This window comes from Macrobrachium nipponense, chromosome 23 (assembly GCF_015104395.2).
Source record: "Macrobrachium nipponense isolate FS-2020 chromosome 23, ASM1510439v2, whole genome shotgun sequence".
NCBI lineage: Eukaryota > Metazoa > Arthropoda > Malacostraca > Decapoda > Palaemonidae > Macrobrachium > Macrobrachium nipponense.
The window spans coordinates 14,247,648-14,260,033 of NC_061090.1; positions in this window are offsets into that span (position 1 = coordinate 14,247,648).

The window sequence follows — 12,386 nt, forward strand, 5'->3', positions numbered from 1 at the left end:
AAAGACGAGCTCTTTTGACATAAACGTCAGTAGACGTTTTAGTAACGTAGTATATTTACTGTTTTAGTTATGATAATTCATTTATCCTTATATATATGAAATAGCTCTTGGTGAATGTCTTAACTCCCGCTTGTCCACTTAGTATAATGGTGTGAGACAGCGACAGTTTGTATGTCCTTTTCTTACGCGAACTGTTGTTCTATTTCCCTTCTCGTCTGCGTGATATCTCGTAGAGTTGATTTTTCTTTAGAATAAGGGAGATGACTCAAACGGATGAAGTTTAAACTTAACAACTTTATTTCTTAGCTCCATCACTGGAGTAGAAAGATGGTTTGGTCGGATGACCGCTCCGTTGAGTAACTAGAAGAGAACTAACAATACAAGGGCATCGCGTCGATAGCGGAACACTAGCTATCTCAGCGATTTGATTATAATTAGAACAAAATGAATACATAGCCTGCCGGCTCGGAAGTCGTGAGTTTCCGCTGCGGGTTAACAGGTCAACCGCTTCCCATGGAAGGTGTTGTGATTAGTTGACACGACACAAAAATGATGATATGTCCAAATGCAAACTAGGCTACTGCAAGCATTGCATAGCATGATCTAGTTTCACATCTACGTAGGGCGCTCCTAATTCGCCATGACCCCTTAGGTCGTGGTTTATTTACGAGATATGGAATTTATCTGTATATGGTAATGTAATTATTACAAATGTAATGCGCATATCACGTATGGTAAGAGCTGAAGGTGTTATTAAGTCTTGTTTGTGCCTCTCGTCAGAGAAGCCATTAGGAGAAGTCAAGAGATCGGGAGGCGGAAAGGAAGGGCAGTAGTTAAGCAGTTCGCACCGCTGATCGCTCCTTTGCGTGCCCCTCTATGGGTGTGTATGCGTGTATACGTAGTACACTGTATGCGCGTGACGTCGCCCAGAGTTGTATTGGCACACACCAATTAATTCACTACATTAACAAATATGTTGAAATTGCACACTATTATATTTGGAATTTATTTCTGACAACGAACATGATAATTATTATGAATTATGCTCATGAAAACCTTGTAAGTCAGTTCTGCATTCGTGGTAATTGTATAACTTGTCTCTTTTCACCAACACAACTCGAATGCTGGACGGAACGCACAGCTTCTTGTCTCAACTTTTGAGGTGGCCTGTCATCTAGTGTTGTGTAGTGATGTGTGGATCTAGAAAGGGCGATTGCCTTGATTCTTTGACTTTTGTTGTAATTTGTTTCATTTGAGTGCCATCGAGTTATAATTACCATTGAGTGACTAATTTCATTTGTCACTTATGTTATTACTCTATGACATCTTCAACTTTTAGTTATTAAATTAATTTTAACTTTAAATTTATCAAATGCGTTTCAATATCCCTCCATTTTACTTCATTTTTCTTGTGTTTCAGTTTTATGGATGGTGAATATAAATATATCTGAATATAGCAGCAGAATCTCTCTCATGGGAGGGCCAACACTCTACAGTCTAAAGGATCACGTTACAAAAATAAGCGTGCAATACTTTAAACATGTTTCGCCTACATACCTGTAAAAGAAAACGGATTAAAAGAAAATTGTATTTATTGGTATACTTTTACATAGTATATCACACTAATGCTCTCAAAGGGTTGACTTTGACAATGATCCATTACTTTGCACGTTTTCTGCGATCAACAATTTATTCGGATCATGTCAAGATTAGCGAACCCACTGTTTTTCAAGACAATATTATACTGTTTTGTTATATATATATATATATATATATATATATATATATATATATATATATATATATATAATATATATATGTACGAACTGGATATTGCTACGGCAGCCGTATCCTGATCACGATAGATATTGGTGCGGCTGTGAATTGCGCATGCGCGAACTCTTGTTTACCGCCTCAGGCATATTAGTGACAGCAAAGAAATGGCGATCGAGTGTGAGGTGTGGACAAAGAAGCAGGTAGTAGTGTACTGACTTTATTACTTGTTGTTGTTTTAGATTAAGCTGGCTTTATGCCAGCAAGGGCTCTTGCTCAAGAGCAGCCCGTAGAGTCTTTATTACAGGTAAGGGAAATTCAAATATACAGCATGCTGGCGGAAATGTGGTAACCGACCCGCGAGAGAGTAAAAGTGGGTCGGCGAGACCCGATTTGTGTTTCTTGCGAGACATAAAACATAGAATATAAAAGTACATAAAATATGATATTACAAGATATATACATTGGCGGAAAGCCCGCTGAACGCTCTCGAGCAGGGAAGTAAGAACAACGCGATTGTTGAATTATATACAGAGAAAATTGCGATAAGGCGTTGTCCTTACACGAGCAACGTGTACCGTGTAATAATAAATCAGTTTTCGCCGAAAAACAGACGGTTTAGGTTTCAACGACCTGAAAAAATGCAGCAGACGTCTATGACGAGTCAAACTTCCAGAAATTGTATGTCCATAGGTCACGAACGATCGAATCGGCCCTGAAAAGAGCTCCGAAGAGAAGATTCAAAGATTTGAGGCCTAGCTAGTGAAGTAGTGAAACAGTCAGCAGTGCGTCCAATATGGGAAACATGTTGTTAACCCTTAAACGCCGACTGGACGTATTTTACGTCGACATTTTATGTCTCTCGGGTGCCAACTGAACGTATTTCACGTTGACATACAAAAGTTTTTTAAAATTTGCGGAAAAATACTTATAGGCCTACCAGCCTAAAACTTTTGAATCACGCGCCTTGGGGGATGCTGGGAGTTCACGGATCAAGGCCTTGTTTTGTTTTGAAGCGTGACCCAAGTGCGCATGCGCGATATCCCTTCTTCTCGCTCCAGCCAGCATCAGTAGCGCATCATCCGAGAGCGATCTTTCGTCAGAAGCGTGCTTTTCTGGACTTGTGCGAGACTTAGAGCATTTGTGTTGCTACAGGACATTCCTAGATATGTCTCAACGATGTGTGGACCGCGAAAGGCGCGTTTTACCCGTCGGAAGGGATCGTGTAAGGCGAGTTTTGGACCTGGATGCTGGCGAGGGGCCAAGCACCCAGCATGACCCCGCGCCTCAAAGGCCGTTCTGTGCGGCCACGTGTGGCTGAAAGTGTTTTAGGAACACAGCATATGCCTTTGGTTACCCCTAGGAAGCATGTAGGCGTCCTTAGGGGCATTCGTAAGCATTTGGGAGGCCTCCAACCAAGGGACATAGATGAATACCTATCGGAGCTTGATCGGGAACATGTCGCAAGTCCTCATTTTGATGGCGGATGGTCATCAAGTGATGAGGACATCAGTCCCGATGAAAGTGAGGATGAATATATGCCCCCAATGTCCGTTCGAGGCTCACATCCCGAAAGTGAGCTCGAATTCAGTGGGTTCAGTGCTTACGAGGGGGAATCTGAGGAGGGGGAGGATGGGATACGGGTGGGTCAAGTTTTATCAACAGAGGACGATACAGAAAGTGAAGGCCTAAGTGAGGATGATGGGCCAACGGGGGAGGGTAGAGTGCAATATCGTGCCCGCACCCGTGCACGTGCGCATGCACGGGCACGTAGAAGGTCGGCTCGTCGCGCCAGCCAAGGTGAAGGTCGGTCGTCGGAGAGTGACGAGGGGTGGACGGAGGACCCCACCCCTCCTAACATGCACCCCTTCATGGCAACCCCTGGGATCACCGTACCAGTACCCCAGACTTGATTTAATAACATTGTCTATCATGGATAGACAATGTTATTAAATCAAGATTGAATGTACAAATAGTTGAGGATGAAGAAGAAGAGGAAGAGGAAGAAGAAGAAGAAAAAGAAGAAGAGGAAAACGGAAGAGAAGTAAACAAAAATGAAATGACAGAAAAAAATAAGGAAAACAAAGAACAAGATAAAAGTATGGATGCAGAGATACTCATTGATACTACATATGAGGCAATAAAGCAGCATACCTACGAAGAAATAAATTACGATATGACAACAGAAAAGCAAATCCCGAAGAGGCTCTACCCAGATCTATACAATGACGGGAAAGAGGAAAAATAGACAAGAAAGACAAAATCTGCTACCTTTTGAAAAGAGGGAATTGCAGATTTGGAGAAAGATGTTACTACAAACATCCTAAGATATGTCAAAACTATGAAATATATGGTAAATGTGCATACTTAGATGGATATGGGGATGATTGCAGAGATCTGCATCCAAAAATATGTAAAACCTAAAAGAAGGAAAAGGATGTAAGTTCGACAAAAAATGCAAATATATGCACCCTGTAGCCATGAATCATAATCAAAATAAATAACCAAACCAAGTAATAAAATCCAAAATAAGAAAGAAACAATAAAGAGAGAAATCAAGAATATCAGGTAAAGAGAAAAGCAAACCACCAATGAGATATGCAGAGGTGTCAGCAAAGAATTTCAAAGCATCAGCTCCGAAATTCTACTCAAGAGATAATAATAACTGTATTTATTATGCAAGAGGATATTGCAGAAACGGAGAAAAATTGCAGATTCAGACACAAAATGAATAATTATGATGAAGGAAGATCAAATATTATGGAAAAGTTGGATTTTTTAATGTCAGAATTTCTGGAAATGAAAAAAAGAACAACATACCAGAACAGGAAAGAGACATGGGAAAATCCTTATTACTATCAGTATTAAATGAAGGAGAAAACACGCAAACCATCATAGTGATGAATGCGCAGGGTTTAGTTACGAGTAACTCAAAAGAAAAATAGAGTACTTAGAAGAACTAACCCAAAATGAAAAGAAAATAGATATAATGAATATAAGTGAAACCTGGTATTCCCAAGAGACTGGGAATGATGATCAAATAAAAAGGGTTCCAAACTTATAGATCAGATAGAAAAATAGGAATCAAGGGGGAACCGCAATATATGGGAAAGACAAAAAACAAGGAAAAATATATGAGAAATATAGTAACTCAGAATGTGAACTAATAGCGGTAGAATTTGAATCTGAAAAAATTGATGAACATAGTAATATATAGACCTCCTAATACTAAAGAGTTTGACTTAATAATTGAAAAATTGGATGATATATGTAGAAATCACAAGGACTGACTATTCTCCTATCTGGTGACTTCAACTTTCCTTTCGTAGAATGGAAAGAACGAATAGGAGATTGTGGTTGTACTTATACATATAAAAAAGAGAGTAATAGTAGTGCAGAATATAAGAGGCAATTTGAAAAGCTATTAGATATGCTACTAGAATACAAACATTCAACAAATAAATCACCTGCCAACAAGAAGGAAAATACTTTAGACCTAGTATTTGTGAACGAGATGAATTATGTTAAAGAAATAATAGTTTATAATGCGAGTATTTCAGACCATAATGTCATAGAATTAACAGTTCATTCCAAAGCAAGTGAAAATAGAGATAAGCAAGAAATGAAAAAGTGGGAAGGATATGGAAAATACAACTTCTACAGTAAAAATATAAAAATGGTCAGAAATTAATGAAGAATTAAACAAAGATTGGGATAACATTTTCGTAAGTGATGACATAAGGGTAAATACGGAGATATTATATAAAATATTGGAGATAATAGTGGAAAATATATACCGAAGAAGAAAAGTAAACATCATTCATGCATACCAAGAGACAGAAGAATCTTGTTCCAGAAATCAGAAAGTGGAAAAAAGGTCTTGCAAAAGAAAAAAATGCATGGAAAGTTATAGAAAAAACTAAAAAGTAAGATAGAAAATGCAGAAAAAAAGATTATACAATCAAAAGAAAATGAAAAACGGGACTTGGAAGAAAAAACCCTATTAAATATCAAGCAAACCCCAAACTATTATACTCATATGCGAAGAAGATGAATAAAAGAAGAATAGAAATAGGCCCTCTGAGAATTGAAGGGAGATTAACGAATGAAAAAAAGGAAATTTGCAACATACTGGCAGAACGATATAAGAGAGAATTCACCCCTAGAATAGATAATGAAGATAATGATATAGAAGTAAGGGATGAAAATAGTGAATATTTAGCTGACATAGATATTAATGAAGCTGATATTGTGCAGGCTATTAATGAAATTAAAAATGGAGCTGCTGCAGGGCCTGATGGAATTCCTGCTATTTTGTTAAAGAAAGTAGTTCATTCTATCGCAAAGCCACTTGCAATATTATTAAAGACAAAGTGTAGATACAGGCAAGATATATGATGAGCACAAATTAGCGTATATTCCCCTACTTTCAAAAGTGGATCAAGACTAGAGGCAGTAATTATAGGCCTGTGAGTCTAACATCACATATAATGAAAGTGTATGAAAGGGTAATGAAGAAAAATATTATGAAACATTAATAAAAAATAATTTGTTTAATAAAGGACAACATGGTTTCGTACCCGGAAAAAGTACACAAACCCAACTGTTAGTCCACCGTGAAAACATATTCAAAAATATGAAAGCGGAAATGAAACAGATGTGGTTTATTTAGACTTTGCAAAAGCTTTTGATAAAGTAGACCATAATATATTAGCGAAGAAAATTAGAAAACACAATATCGTGGATAAGTAGGAAGATGGTTAAAAGAATTTTTACACAACAGAAAAACAGATAGTTATTGCAAACGACGAGAAATCGGATGAAGCCAAGGTAATATCCGGTGTGCCGCAAGGTACGGTGTTAGCTGCAATACTGTTTGTTATTATGATTGAAGACATAGACAATAATGTTAAGGATTCGGTAGTGAGTAGTTTTCGCAGATGACACAAGAATAAGTAGAGAAATTACTTGTGATGAAGATAGGAACGCTCTACAAAGAGACCTTAACAAAGTATATGATTGGGCAGAGGTAAATAGGATGGTATTTAACTCTGATAAATTTGAATCAATAAATTATGGAGACAGAGAAAGAAAGCTATATGCATATAAGGGACCTAATAATGAGACCATCACAAATAAGGAAGCAGTTAAAGACCTTGGTGTGATGATGAATAGGAACATGTTATGCATGATCAAATAGCAACTCTGTTGGCAAAATGTAAACGCAAAAACAATGGGAATGTTGTTACGGCACTTCAAAACAAGAAAAGCTGAACACATGATTATGCTTTATAAAACATATGTTCGTAGTCCACTTGAATATTGCAATATGATATGGTACCCACACTATCAAAAGGATATTGCACAAATAGAGAGTGTACAAAGGTCCTTTACAGCTAGAATAGAAGAAGTTAAGGACCTAGACTACTGGGAAAGACTACAATTCTTAAAATTATATAGTCTGGAAAGGAGAAGAGAACGCTACATGATAATTCAGGCATGGAAACAGATAGAAGGAATAGCAGAAAATATCATGGAACTAAAAATATCAGAAAGAGCAAGCAGAGTCAGATTAATAGTGCCCAAAAATATACCAGGAAAAATAAGGAAAGCACACAGGACATTAATCCACTACGCACCAGCATCGATAATGCAGCGTCTATTCAATGCGTTGCCAGCTCATCTGAGGAATATATCAGGAGTGAGCGTAGATGTGTTTAAGAATAAGCTCGACAAATATCTAAACTGCATCCCAGACCATCCAAGATTGGAAGATGCAAAATATACCGGAAGATGTACTAGCAACTCTCTGGTAGACATTAGAGGTGCCTCACACTGAGGGACCTGGGGCAACCCGAACAAGATGTAAGGTCTGTAAGGTCTGTAAGGTAAGGTCTGGGGTTCATCCAGTTTTTTCCTGACGCGGGAATTGCTGGAATACCTGGTACAGCGAGACGGTGGACCTACGCTCGGTACTGCCGGTATGAGCTGAGGACGACCTTGTCGTATTACTGGCCGGGTTGCAACCTCATTGACATGGCGCATTTTTTGGGGCTGCACATTTATTTTGGTATGACACCTGCTGCCGACGTCAGGCAATATTGGAGGAGAAATTATTTTTTATGTATGCCTAATGTGCCTGGCGTTATGTCCCGTGATAATTTCCTGGCATTGGACAGGTACTTCACGCCTTCAACCGAAGGGCCATACCCCGGAATAACAGTGATCGCCTCATTTTAGTGCGCCCAGTGTTGGATTATATCCGTGATCGGTGTAGTAATTTCGTGATTCCTGGAAAGAACCTGTCTTTGGATGAGGGGATGATGCCTTACAAAGGACGCCTTAGTATAAAAGTGTATAACCCCAAGAAGCCGAAGAAATATGGTGTGAAATTCTTTCTTATTACCGAGGCCAACACTGGATACGTTGTGGACTTTTCAGTGTATTAAGGGGTCTTCTCCACGCTGCGGGACACTGTATTCAATCTTGTGGGACGTTTCCGTAACCAGGGATATCATCTGTTTATGGATAATTATTATAACTCGTATCCCTGGCCCAGGAACTGTATGAAGCAGGTGTTCACGTCAGTGGTACCCTTCGGTTGGTGCGTGGGGCCCCGAATGTCCTCAAGAGGTTCGCTAGTCATCCGCAACACCTGGCAAGAGGAGAGACAGAGTGGCGGCGGAAGGGCGCTGTCTTCGTCATCTGTTGGAAGGGTGTGTCCGACTCGTCCCCATGATTACGACGAGTCATGAACCCATCCAAGAAGAGATCGTACAGCAGAAGAAGACACGTCGACAGGGCCGAGTTGTGTTTGAGGAGTTTCGTATCGAGCGGCCTACCGTCATTGGGCACTACAACAGGCACATGGGAGGAGTTGATCTCTTTGATCAGCTCATCCAGTATTACCCTTCCCTTCCAGGAGACCACCAGAAGGTGGACACAGAAGCTCCTCAATACATCCTTCAGTTGGCCCTCCAAAATGCCTACATACTGTACTGTGGGTACTGCGGTGACAATCTTCCGAGGTTGACCCACATACAGTTCCTAGAGGTAGCCGGGAATGCCCTCATCAACTTCGATCCCGATGAGTGGCCTTCCATAACTGACCCCCTGCCCCGAGCTGCAGATCTGCCCCTAGAGGAAAGGGCAGATAGGAGGGCCAACTTCGCTCGACCTGCCGCCGCCCCTGCTGCCGCCGCCCCTGCTGACGACGCCCCTGCTGCCGCCGCCCTGCTGACGACGCCCCTGCTGCCGCCGCCCCTGCTGACGACGCCCCTGCTGCCGCCGCCTGCTGACGACGCCCCTGCTGCCGACGCCCCTGCTGACGACGCCCCTGCTGCCGCCGCCCCTGCTGACGACGCCCCTCTTGCTGCCGCCGCCCCTGCTGACGACGCCCCTCTTGCTGCCGCCCCGCCATCCCGCTTCTCGTCGGGTAGTGGACCCTGTGTGTCAGCTGCAGCCAGGGGATCACATACTGGAGGCCTTACAAGGGCGAAGGCAGAAACGGTCCCGGGTGTGCCATATGAATGGCAGAAGGAGAGACACCCGGTTCTTCTGTCGTCTCTGCAAAGTGCTCTTTGCAGGATAGGGGGAGTGACCGAAAGTACCACACTAAGGTCATGTATTGGAGCGCGCTCCCCTAAACCGACAGTGGAGGGCGCACGGGGCCGCCGGGTCCATCAGCAGTAAGGGCGCGCGTCTCCCTCCTCCACCTGTACCTCGTCATGTCGAGTGGAAAAAAATGCAAGACTCTTCAATGGAGGAGGGAGAAAACAAGAATAGAACGAAGAGTCAGGATTACGAGTGAGTATTCTGCATTTATTTTATATTTATTTTTATATTTATTACAATTTTTTATATATCCGTATCTGTGCATGATAAAATAATAATAAGACATTTCATTGTATGCGAAAAGAGAAGTGTCACCTGCATTCCTTTTATTTATGTATTGGTACCAGAATCGAAGAATGTAATATATATATTTTACGTATAAACAAAAAACAAAATATATATATATATATATATATATATATATATATATATATATATATATATATATATATATATATATATATATATATATATATATATATATATATATATATTATAAATATTGTTTTTTTTTGGGTAAGCAAATTACTTACAGTCTAGTAATATTAAATCATTTACCTTCACTTTAAAACAAATTGCAAGTCTCTAGAACAATATCTCGATTTATGGTGAATATTTGAAAAAAATATTTTTATTCCCTCCGCGCGCCGATTCTCGGCAGCGAATCTCCGAAATGCGTAGGTCACATTCTCCTAATATTTGTGCCTTTTCATATTACGCTTATTTTAGAGTTTTATATATGTAAATGTGCGCAAAAACATGCACAATATAACATAAAATATTGGAAGGTTGTAGCATTTCTCAATTTTGAAATATTTGCATATAAAGTACGATAAGTACGAAAAAAACTACGATCGGTCAACTTTGACTCAACCGAAATGGTCAAAAAACGCATTTGTAACATAAAGATCTTACAATCTAGTAATATTCAATCATTTATCTTCACTTTAAAACATATTGCAAGTCTCTAGAACAATATCTCGATTTATGGTGAATTTTTGAAAAAAATATTTGTTTTCCCTCCGCGCGCCGATTCTCGGCCGAAAATCTCCGAAACGCGTAGGTCACATTCTCCTAATATTTGTGCCTTTTCATATTACGCTTTTTTTTAGAGTTTTATATATGGAAATGTGCGCAAAAACATGCACAATATAACAAAAAATATTGAAAGGTTGTAGCATTTCTCATTTTTTAAATATTTGCATATAAAGTACGATAAGTACGAAAAAAACTACAATCGGTCAACTTTGACTCAACCGAAAAGGTCAAAAAACGCGATTGTAACATAAAAATCTTACAATTTAGTAATATTCAATCATTTATCTTAATTTTAAAACCGATTGCAAGTCGCTAGAACAATATCTCGATTTATGGTGGATTTTTGAAAAAAATATTTTTTTTCCCTCCGCGTGCCGATTCTCGGCCGAAAATCTCCGAAACGCGTAGGTCACATTCTCCTAATATTTGTGCCTTTTCATATTACGCTTTTATTAGAGTTTTATATATGTAAATGTGCGCAAAAACATGCACAATATAACAAAAAATATTGAAAGGTTGTAGCATTTCTCATTTCTGAAATATTTGCATATAAAGTACGATAAGTACGAAAAAAAATACGATCGGTCAACTTTGACTCAATCGAAAAGGTCAAAAAACGCATTTGTAACATAAAAATCGTAAGGTCTAGTAATATTCAAACATTTATCTTAATTTTAAAATAAATTGCAAGTCTCTAGAACAATATCTCGATTTATGGTGAATTTTTGAAAAAAATATTTGTTTTCCCTCCGCGGGCCGATTCTCGGCCGAAAATCTCCGAAACGCGTAGGTCACATTCTCCTAATATTTGTGCCTTTTCATATTACGCTTTTTTTTAGTTTTATATATGGAAATGTGCGCAAAAACATGCACAATATAACAAAAAATATTGGAAGGTTGTAGCATTTCTCATTTATTAAATATTTGCATATAAAGTACGATAAGTACGAAAAAAACTACGATCGGTCAACTTTGACTCAACCGAAAAGGTCAAAATACGCATTTTTAACATAAAAATCTTACAGTCTAGTAATATTTAATCATTTATCTTCACTTTAAAACAAATTGCAAGTCTCTAGAACAATATCTCGATTTATGGTGAATTTTTGAAAAAAATATTTGTTTTCCCTCCGCGTGCCGATTCTCGGCCGAAAATCTCCGAAACGCGTAGGTCACATTCTTCTAATATTTGTGCCTTTTCATATTACGCTTTTTTTAGAGGTTTATATACGGAAATGTGCGCAAAAACATGCACAATATAACACAAAATATTGGAAGGTTGTAGCATTTCTCATTTTTTAAATATTTGCATATAAAGTACGATAAGTACGAAAAAAACTACGATCGGTCAAATTTGACTCAACCGAAAAGGTCAAAATACGCATTTGTAACATAAAAATCTTACAGTCTAGTAATATTTAATCATTTATCTTCACTTTAAAACATATTGCAAGTCTCTAGAACAATATCTCGATTTATGGTGAATATTTGAAAAAAATATTTTTATTCCCTCCGCGCGCCGATTCTCGGCCGAAAATCTCCGAAACGCGTAGGTCACATTCTCCTAATATTTGTGCCTTTTCATATTACGCTTTTTTTTAGAGTTTTATACATGAAAATGTGCGCAAAAACATGCACAATATAACAAAAATTATTGGAAGGTTGTAGCATTTCTTGTTTTTTTATATTTGCATATAAAAACATTTTTTAAACAAAAATTCAACATTTGGTCAACTTTAACTCGTCCGAAATGGTCAAAAACTGCATTTGTAACCTAAAACTCTTACAGTATCGTAATATTCCATCATTTCCCTTAATTCTGAAACAAATTGCAAGTCTCTATAACAATATTTCGATTTATGATGAATTTTTAAAGAAATTATATTTTTACGTCTGCGCGCTACGAATTCCTGCATCATTTTGTGATAATATTTTCTCTGTGTTGCTTTTATCGTTTTACA